Below are 9,144 nucleotides of genomic sequence, written 5' to 3'. Positions count from 1 at the left end.
CAGTTTACAGAGTCAGCCTCTTGCCCCCAACAATCTGGGTCCTCGTTTTACCCACCTCGGAAGGATGGAAGGCTCAGTCAACCTTGAGCCGGGTGAGATTCGAACTGCTGAACTGCAGCTAGCAGTCAGCTAAAGTAGCCTGCAGTACTGCACTCTAACCACTGCGCCACCTCGGCTCTTATCAATCGGTTGTATAAACAGAGGCATAGAATCAAAAAAAAAAAAAAAAATCACGTGAAATATAAGTACCGCTTTAGAAATCCTTAGTAAAGACCACGCCTGGAATGCCGCGTTCCGTTTTGGTCACCGCATTAGGTGGGAGACCTAAATAGATCTATTTCTAGCTCGTTTGCTTTCATCAGTAGGCCACACCCATATCTTATGTATCCTCCCTGTAAATTTTCTTACTCCTTCATAGGGTTTATGTGTGTTTTTCTTCTAGCCAGATTTTCCTGTCTAGAAGAATATATATATATATTTAATTTGATTTATATGCCGCCCTTCTCCGGAGACTCAGGGCGGCTTACAATGCGTTAAGCAATAGCCTTCATACTTTTGTATATTTTTATACAAAGTCAAGTTATTGCCCCCACAATCTGGGTCCTCAATTTACCTACCTTAGAAAGGATGGAAGGCTGAGTCAACCTTGAGCCTGGCGAGATTCGATCTTACTTTAATTGCAGACAGCTGGTGTTAAATTACAGTGCTTCTGTCTGTTGAGCTATCCAGGCTCCCCAATTTGAGAGGCTGCCACAAAGAAGAGGGGGTTCAACCAGAAGGCAAGACAAGAAACGATGGATGGAAACGCATCAAGGAGAGAAGCAACCTGGAATCGGGGAGAAACTTCCTAACAGGGAGCACAATTAACCGGTGGAACAGCTCGCCACTAGGAGTTGTAAGGAGCTTCCATCATTGGAGGTTTTTTTAAGAAGAGACGGGACAACCACCTATCTGAAATGGGATAAGAGTCTCTTGCTTGAGCACGGGGTTGGACTAGACCTCCAAGGTCCCTTCCAGTTCTATTCTGATTAACAGCAAGAGACGCGTGGGCAAGTCTCTATTGGAAAAGCTGCAGGAGGAGAAAAACATGCCTGCCTGCTTCTGAGACTCTCTACACTCCCCCACTATTTATTTATTTATTTATTATATTTCTATACCGCCTTTCTCCCGTAGGACTCAAGGCGGTGTACAGTCAAGAAAAATACACACAAGGGGAAGGCTGCTTTGAAATGTTATATTAATATACACAAAAGATTAAATATTAAAGTAGGATTTATTATATCGTTTTAAAGTGGAAGGTTGTTTTGAAATGTTGTAATAATGTACAGATATAAGTTTGGGGGAGGAGAAAAAGGGCAGATTATTGCTAAATTGGGAGTTATAATAATATTATGCTAAATTAGAAGTTATCATACAATGTTATAGTAGAATGCTTTTTTTTTTTAAATGTATGGTAAAAGGGGGAAGTAATAATATTAATAATATTTTTAGCAAGTAAGGGTCAGTATTTAGAGGAGGGAGTAAGGGGATGGTAAAATATTACGTAATCTGTTATGAATTAGGTTTTTGTTGTGAAGAAGTCACGGGGGGGATGGGTGGTGAGGGGGGGTTAGGGAGGAGGAGGGGGAGAAAAAAGGGGGAAAAATTTGTATTTGAAAACTTTTTCAATTAAAAAAAAAAAGAAAAATACACACACAATACCTCCCCCCCCCCCAGCTGTAGCACCAGGATTTCTTTCCGGGAGAAAATTGCAGGCCAGGCCTCGGTGGCTGGCAGCCCCCTAACCCTGCCTTGGGCTGTCCTGCGGTTTCAGCTCAGCTTCCTGTGTCTTGCCTCACGGGGAGCACTTCCTCGAAAGGTTGCGGGGGGGGGGGTGTCAGGTGCTGCAACAGCCGCCTCCTGGGGAAGCAATCTCCCTTTGGCTTCCAGGAAAAGGACAGCCATTAACCCCTCCGGCAAGCTTGGAGCTGAAGAAAAGGGTGGAGGAACGGGGTGGGGTGGGGGGGGCTTTAGAACCTTTGGGCCCCCTCCCCTCCTCACCCGTAGAGGAGAAGGGAAGCGAGCTTTTGAGCTTATCTTTGGAGCCCATCGAAGGGCGGACCTGGAAAAAGCTGTGGAGCCATCACTGCTTGCACGGGGAGAGCGCCAAGGGAGTTCAGAGTCATAATCTGGAATGGAAATCTCAAAAAACAAACAAAAAAACAAAAAAAAAAAAACCTGAGCTCGGTCAACCGCCTCCGTATCTTCATCACCAAGACGGCCGCATGGTTTGTTCAACTCAAAAAGAAGCTTAAATTCCCTCTCGGTCTTTTGCAACGCAAAAAATCCAAGTTGGCGTCTTTAAGATAAAGGATCCCCTTGCACATATGTGCTAGTCGTTCCCGACTCTAGGGGGCGGTGCTCATCTCCGTTCCAAAGCCGAAGAGCCAGCACTGTCCGAAGATGTCTCGGTGGTCAGGTGGCCGACGTGACTCGACACCAAAGGCGCACGGAACGCCGTTCCCTTCCCACCAAAGGTGGTCCCTATTTTTTCTCCTTGCATTTTTTACGTGCTTTCGAACTGCTAGGTTGGCAGAAGCTGGGACAAGTGACGGGAGCTCACCCCGTGATGCGGCGCTAGGGATTCGAACCGCTGAACTGCCGACCTTTCGATCGACAAGCTCGGTGTCTTAGCCACTGAGCCACCGCATCCCTAATCTTTCGTTGGGCTGTAAAACTCGCGAGACCGGGCAGAACCAAGCCAAGGAAGTTGCCAGAGCAAGACAAGCTTGTCCGGATGGTCGCAGAAGAGACTGTCCAACTGGACAGAGAGCCGAGGAGAGGCCTGGACGGTCTTGGTTGGAGGAACTGGCGCTCTTCGCCGATTTCGGCCAACAAGGCCCCACACCTCATCTTGGCTGATGCAGGCTCCCGAGGAAAATGTTCCGGAGAGGAGCTCCAACGAAGCGAGAGAGAGTTCGGGATGCAGCTCTCCTCCCTCACAACCACTTGTGATTTTCCACACACACCCCTCCAATCTCCTTTTTGTGCATCCGGACGGCCACACGAATCTTTCCCAGAGGGCTGGGCTGCCCGAGAGAGAAGCAGCCTCCCTCTCTGCCTGTCCCAGTCCCTTCCTTGCAAAATCCTCTCTGGGAGGGCCTTGGCTCCCACTCCGCCACCTGCGTGTAGGGCAAAGCGGCTTTCTCCCCCCCCCCTCGTAAGCCTCTCTTTGCTGCCACTAATTCTCTGGGATTATTCCCCTAAGCGCCGTTGAATCCATCAAATGCGCTTAAGAGAGCCTTTGGCAGGCAGGCAGGCCTGAAGCCAATTCAGCCTCCCCCCCCCTCTCGCCTCCGCCCCAGTAAAGAAAGAGCCGGATGGAGGCATTTCCCAGGCCGCTTGGCACCTGGGCTGGCCGGAGCAGCTGCTATGCCTCTGCCCATATGCACCATCCTGCCTTAGCAGCTACAGAAAGCAGGGGACGGGGACGGCCGAGCCAGCCTCCATAAGCAGGATCTGGGGGCTTCCTCTGCAGGACAGAGATGGAGTTTTTGGAAAGAGAGACTGTTGTGCCACCATCCTTCCTAGCAGGGTTGCTTTGCCCTCGTTGCCTAGAGACGGGAACCAGTCTGGGCAACCCAATCTGCCCACGGCAGAGGCTTTCCCCACCGGCCTTCAGGGGCTCCAACTCGGGGATCTCCTGCAACAGGGAAGAGCATCTCGGAAGTGGAAGGACATCCTCCCCGTTCCGGGGTCTTGCAACACATAGGGAGCTGCAGCGGGTGAAACCGATTCTCTCGCCTTGCCCCAGGAGCCTCTGCTTCCCACCGGACGGAGGCAGCCAGCAGAGGTAAACCTCACGGCCCACCTGCCATGTTCTCGAAGAAGGACCATCAGCCATGCTTTGGCACCACTGCCGGCCTTGTTCCCTTGCCTCCTTCCCTGGCGAGGCGGGCCGTGCGAGACTCACTCCGGGCAGGGCTGGCCCAGTTGGCGTGGGGGAGCTGCTTTGAGAAAGTCCCCCAGGCATTGTTGTAGACACGGAGTGACCCTAGGCGACGTGGCCTAAGGAGAGGGGAGGGGGGTCCTCTTTGGGTTGGGGAGCCAGGTAGAAAAAGTAGAGGAGAGGGTGGGGGGGTGGGGGAAGCAGCCAGATGGACGCTGATTTCATGGGCCACTTTTTTGAGCTTTTTCTTTGCTCCGTGGCGTCCCTCTTGTAATCCCAGGGAAGGTCCTTTCTCTAGCTGGGGGGGAGGGGGAGGGAGAGGGGGATTCTCGCTGCTCTGGGGGTGCGGCTGTAGCTCAGCTCGAGAGGATCCTTTTCTGCTTCCCTGCCCACAAAAGAGGCACAACAGGCTGGCCTGTGACTGTGCATTCGGGGGAACCCCTTTCTCTTGGCTCGCTCTGCCGCCTTCCAGGATGAAGAATCGGCAACAGGTGTGGTCCTTTGCCTGCCTTGTGAGTGACATTTGGCAAGGCTGGCTAATTCTCAGGTGAATGCAGAATCTCTCGGCTTCTTCCTGTGGGGGGAGGGGGGAATCCACTCTGCTGCTCCTTCCGCCCCCTCCCTCCCACCACCCGCTCTCTGCCATCCTTCCTCACCCAAGTCAAGCGTTCCTTTTAAGATTTGCACACCTGCCCCGCACGCCTCCCTGCCCGCGGCGGCTGTTCTCTCTGGCACCCTGACACGGGTTGCGATTATTGGGAGCTCCAGTCCAGACTCTCCTTCACTGGGACACTCAATTCAGTCCGTCCGTCCGTCCGTCCCCCTGCCACCACCACCCCCTCGGGAGCTTGCGAAGGACAAAAGCTCTCGCTGCCCGGCCAAGGGAGCTGCTTTGGCCAAATTGCCTGGCGTTGCCTGGGAGCCTCGCTCCCACTTGCCTGGCACTGATTCTGGATGCCAGCCATGGGCAGTTCTGCCCCCAAAGGTGGGGGTGCTTTCTGGGGAGAGCAGAATCCTAATGGGGGGGGGGAAAGAAAGGGGGAGTCTCTGGAGCCTCACTTCCCTGAACAACCCAAGCTGAGCGCCCTGCCAAGGGATTCACGGGAGGGTACCCCCAAAATTGTGCCGCTTGGAAGCTGCAGGGTGGGATGGGATGGCGGGGGGGGGGGGCGGCCAAAATAGCCCCGTTGCTTTCTAGTCTCTTGCGGACGATGAAAAGTAGCGATTGGGGTCTTCTTCGCAAAGCCGGTGTGACCGCATGGACCTGGCATCTTTTTGGCACCGCTGAGCCTCGGGATGGGATGGGGTGGGGGGGCTGTACTGAAGCAGCCAAAAGTACCCCCCCTCCCCTCGACACACGAGATCCGGTTCCCCGCTCCCTTCTTCCCCGGGGCGAGGGGCGCCTTTCCTCCGAAGCCCGCCTGGCTTTGACCAGCTTCGCCCTCTGCCCCGTACTCCTTGCCATCCTTCGGGAGCCCAGCCAAGATCGTCGGGGTGAGAGTGGGTGGGAGAGGGAGGGCAAAGCGGGGTCCCTCACCTGCCTCTCCGCGTCTTCTGCCTCCGCTCCGGCCCCGTCGGTCTCCCGGGCAAGCTGCAGGGTCCGGCGGGGCTTTTTAAAGCGAGAGGCAGCGGAGGGAGGCGGGGAAGGAAAGGGAAGGCAGGCTCCCCGGCGCGCCCCCCCCCCCAACTCCCCGCCTTGGCTCCCCGAGCCCGGAGAAAGTAACGCTGCCCCCTGCCGGCCACTGCACTGCACCGCCACCGCCGCCTCTCTTTCCCCGACGGCCGCGGAAGGGCTACGAATCCTACTGCCCTAAAGAGGAGCCCTTGGCCGGCGGGGGTCGCTGGACGGGCCAAGGGAGGGCGGGGGCTAGGACGATCAGCAAGGTCGGCGGTTCGAATCCCTAGGATAGGATAGGGTCTCCTGCGTGAGCAGAGGGTTGGGCTAGATGACCTCCAAGGTTCCCTTCCAACTCTGTGACTGTTATTATCCCTCGGGGATCGCGGCCGCTGCCCTTCCCGGCGGGCTCCTGTGGGGACCTCCGGGGCGGTGCGCGCCTCCGACGGGATCGGCCAGCCTCCATAAAGAATTCGCTTCGGTTGTGCCGAATTTTACCTGTTAAACAGGAAGAGTTTTCTTCCCGGATCTAACACGAGGAACTCCTTTACCAAAAGCGAGTGGGGGGGGACTCCCCGATTTATTAGGATCGCATGGGGCAAGGCTGGGCGTGTCCCTCTCCCATCCATGCCTGCTTTTTTTTATTTTTTATTTTTGATTTATATGCCGCCCTTTATAAGCCCCGGAGACTCAGGGAGGCTTACAATGCGTTAAGCAATAGCCTTCATCCTTTTGTATATTTTATACAAAGTCAGCTTATTGCCCCCACAAACTGGGTCCTCAATTTACCTACCTTAGAAAGGATGGAAGGCTGAGTCAACCTTGAGCCTTGGCGAGATTCGAACCTGCAGTAATTGCAGGCAGCTGTTAATAACAGGGTGCTTTAGACTACTGTACTACCAAGGCTCTTTTTCTGACCTGGGATCCTTTTCCCGCACCCTAAAAATCCAGCAAAAGGAAAAATCGGCCCCTTCCCACTCCCCCCCACCACCACTTTGGATGCCGTGCATGGCCCCGGGGGCGGTGAAATAACGGGCAGCCCCTCCCTTCGCCTCCGCGGCGCAAAAGTTTGCCGGGTGCAGCGCTGCGCTCTCGCCAGAAGGGGGCAGCCTTGGCCAAGAAACAGTAGAAACAGGCTAGTCTGCGGAGGGGCGGGGCTTTCCTGCGCTACTCCAGCAGCGGAGCGGAGCGGAGCTGAGTGGCGAGCGGGCGCCGAGAGATGCCGGCTAAGGGTCTCGGCCAATCGTTGGGGGGCAAATGGCAAGGGAGGCGCTGATCACCGGCGGGGTTTTCTTGAAGCGCAGAGTTGGAAGGGACTTCGAAGGTCATCTAGTCCAACCCCCTGCTCACAAACAGGAGATCTATGCTAGGGATTCGAACCGCCGACCTTTCTGATCGACGAGCTCAGCGTCTTAAGCCACTGAGCCACCTAGCCAGGCTCTTCCGTGGCTCTTCAGTTGGGCCAATCGCTGGTCGGATGAAAGTAGGTGAGAGATTCTTGAAAAGGTCTGCAAGGGGATTTTGTTTGGGCTTCACCAGGATGGGAAGCGTGCCAGCTTGGGCGTCTTCGCGGGACCTTGGGCATATTTCCGTGCCCAAGGCTGCAGGGCACAGCCTCCCTGGCCGCTGCAACACAATCGGCAGACTTTGACCCTGGAGCATGCGCACGCTTCCCCCCCCCCGCGCCAGCCCCAGCCCTGCAAGGAAACGATCAGAAGTTGCCAGTCCGGAAAGGAGAAAATGCCAGCCCGCGGCTGCACAGCTGTAAAAACAAGAGCGAGCTAAACATTAGCCCGGTGAGAAAACAACAGCTGTGTCCTTTCAACACACACACACACACAGAGTACACACTGCACCAAGAAATGCTCCCTCCGCAGCGGCAATTCCTGCTTCCAGGGAGAGATTGGAGGGTCCTGCTTGCCTGCCTGCCCCCCTCCCCTCCCCTCCATGCAGGCTGGGGAGACGGTTGCAGCATCCTGCCTGGGTGGGCAAAAGGCACCAGGTTTTCCAGAAGGAAAGACGTTTTCCTATCTGCCAGGCGTGGAGAAAGATTATGGAGGGCTTCGGACAACTACGGTTGTCTTGAGATATAGCTGACTAGGTGGCTCAAATGGCTAAGACGCTGAGCTTGTCGATCAGAAAGGTCGGCAGTTTGGAGGTTCGAACCCCTAGTACAGGTTTCCTGCGTGAGCAGGGGGTTGGACTAGATGACCTCCAAAGTCCCTTCCAACTCTGTTACTGTTAAAAAGAATGAAACCACATAAGGGCTGCCATGAGGTTCCTGCAGGTTCGTCTTTGCAAGCCCCTGGGTCTTGGTCTTACTCATTGCACCCGCTGGCACTCTCCTTGCCAGCTCACCTTTCCTTCTCTGGGTTTGAACATCTGGATCCCGAAATAAGGGCAGCAGATATGGGGGGGGGGAAAGTGTGGTGCTTTGGATGGCTTTTATGATTGTGCCATTGGGACAGAACCGGCTGGAGTGGTGCCAGTGTCCAGAAATGGGGTAGGTCCCAAAGGACAGACCCACAGGAGGGCACTGTTGTTCGGGGAGGGGGCAGATTTGAGAACCAGACTGCATCTCCTATCATCCTTGATTGCAGCTGAAATGGGGGGGGCAACCCTGGTTCAGGAGGCGCTGTTTGGGTCCACCATGCCTTCTTGGCAGCCAAACAGCTGAGCCCAGTTCGAGCCCCCCAGCAGGCTCCTGCCAAGAGGAAGAGATCTGGGCTGGATGAGGGACAGTTTAACTGCATGCAAGGAGGGTCCCCTTGCCAGGCTGCCAGGGAAGTCTTTGGGTCTGTTCCAGTGGGGAAATCCAATTTTTTTTTTACTACCGGTTCTGTGGGCGTGGCGGGGGAAGGATACTGCAAAATCCCTATTCCCTCTCCACTCCTGGGGGAAGGATATTGCAAAATCTCCATTCCCACCCCACTCTGGGGCCAGCCAGAAGTGGCATTTGCCAGTTCTCCAAACTGCTCAAACTTTCCGCTACCGGTTCTCCAGAACCTGTCAGAACCTGCAGGATTTCATCCCTGGTCTGTTCCCAGAGTCCCCCTTAAGATCGGGGGTGGATGGGTGGGAAATATCTTCTTCCCAAAACAGCCAGACCGAGCAAAAGGTTTTTCCCCCGGGGCCGCCTCCTTGCCCGTTTCCCACCCCCAGGGCCCGTCACAGGATGGGAGGCGGCCTTGCACAACTTCCTTCCAGGAGGGTAACAATGCCAAACTGTTTCAAGGAAAAAGGAAGGAAATTTCAGAAGTTGCCCTCAAGTCTGGAAGCCACCAAACGATTCGGATGGATTTTAAATTTCGGGGCGGCCTTTGTGATGAGCTGCCCTGGCGTTTTATCCTGAGAAGCCAGACCCTGCTGGGGGGGGGGGGGCTGGAGCTCCCGCCCCGGCAGGGCTTGGGAGATCTGGTGGGATCCAGCCTGTCGCTAAACCATCCGTGTATCCCGATGCTCTTTTGGCCACGGGAGTTCCAGTGTGAATAATGTAACTTAGGCGACTTATGGGCGTTTGTGGCTCACTCTTAATAAACATAACTTTGCAAAATAGGGTGAAAATAAGAGAGCTCTTCCGTTTTATTCAACGGGATAGAAT

The sequence above is a fragment of the Pituophis catenifer genome, unplaced genomic scaffold, assembly GCF_029215685.1.
Source record: "Pituophis catenifer annectens isolate HBS135680 unplaced genomic scaffold, rPitCat1.0.hap2 SCAF_18, whole genome shotgun sequence".
In the NCBI taxonomy this organism is placed as follows: domain Eukaryota; kingdom Metazoa; phylum Chordata; class Lepidosauria; order Squamata; family Colubridae; genus Pituophis; species Pituophis catenifer.
This window is presented reverse-complemented; position numbering follows the sequence as displayed.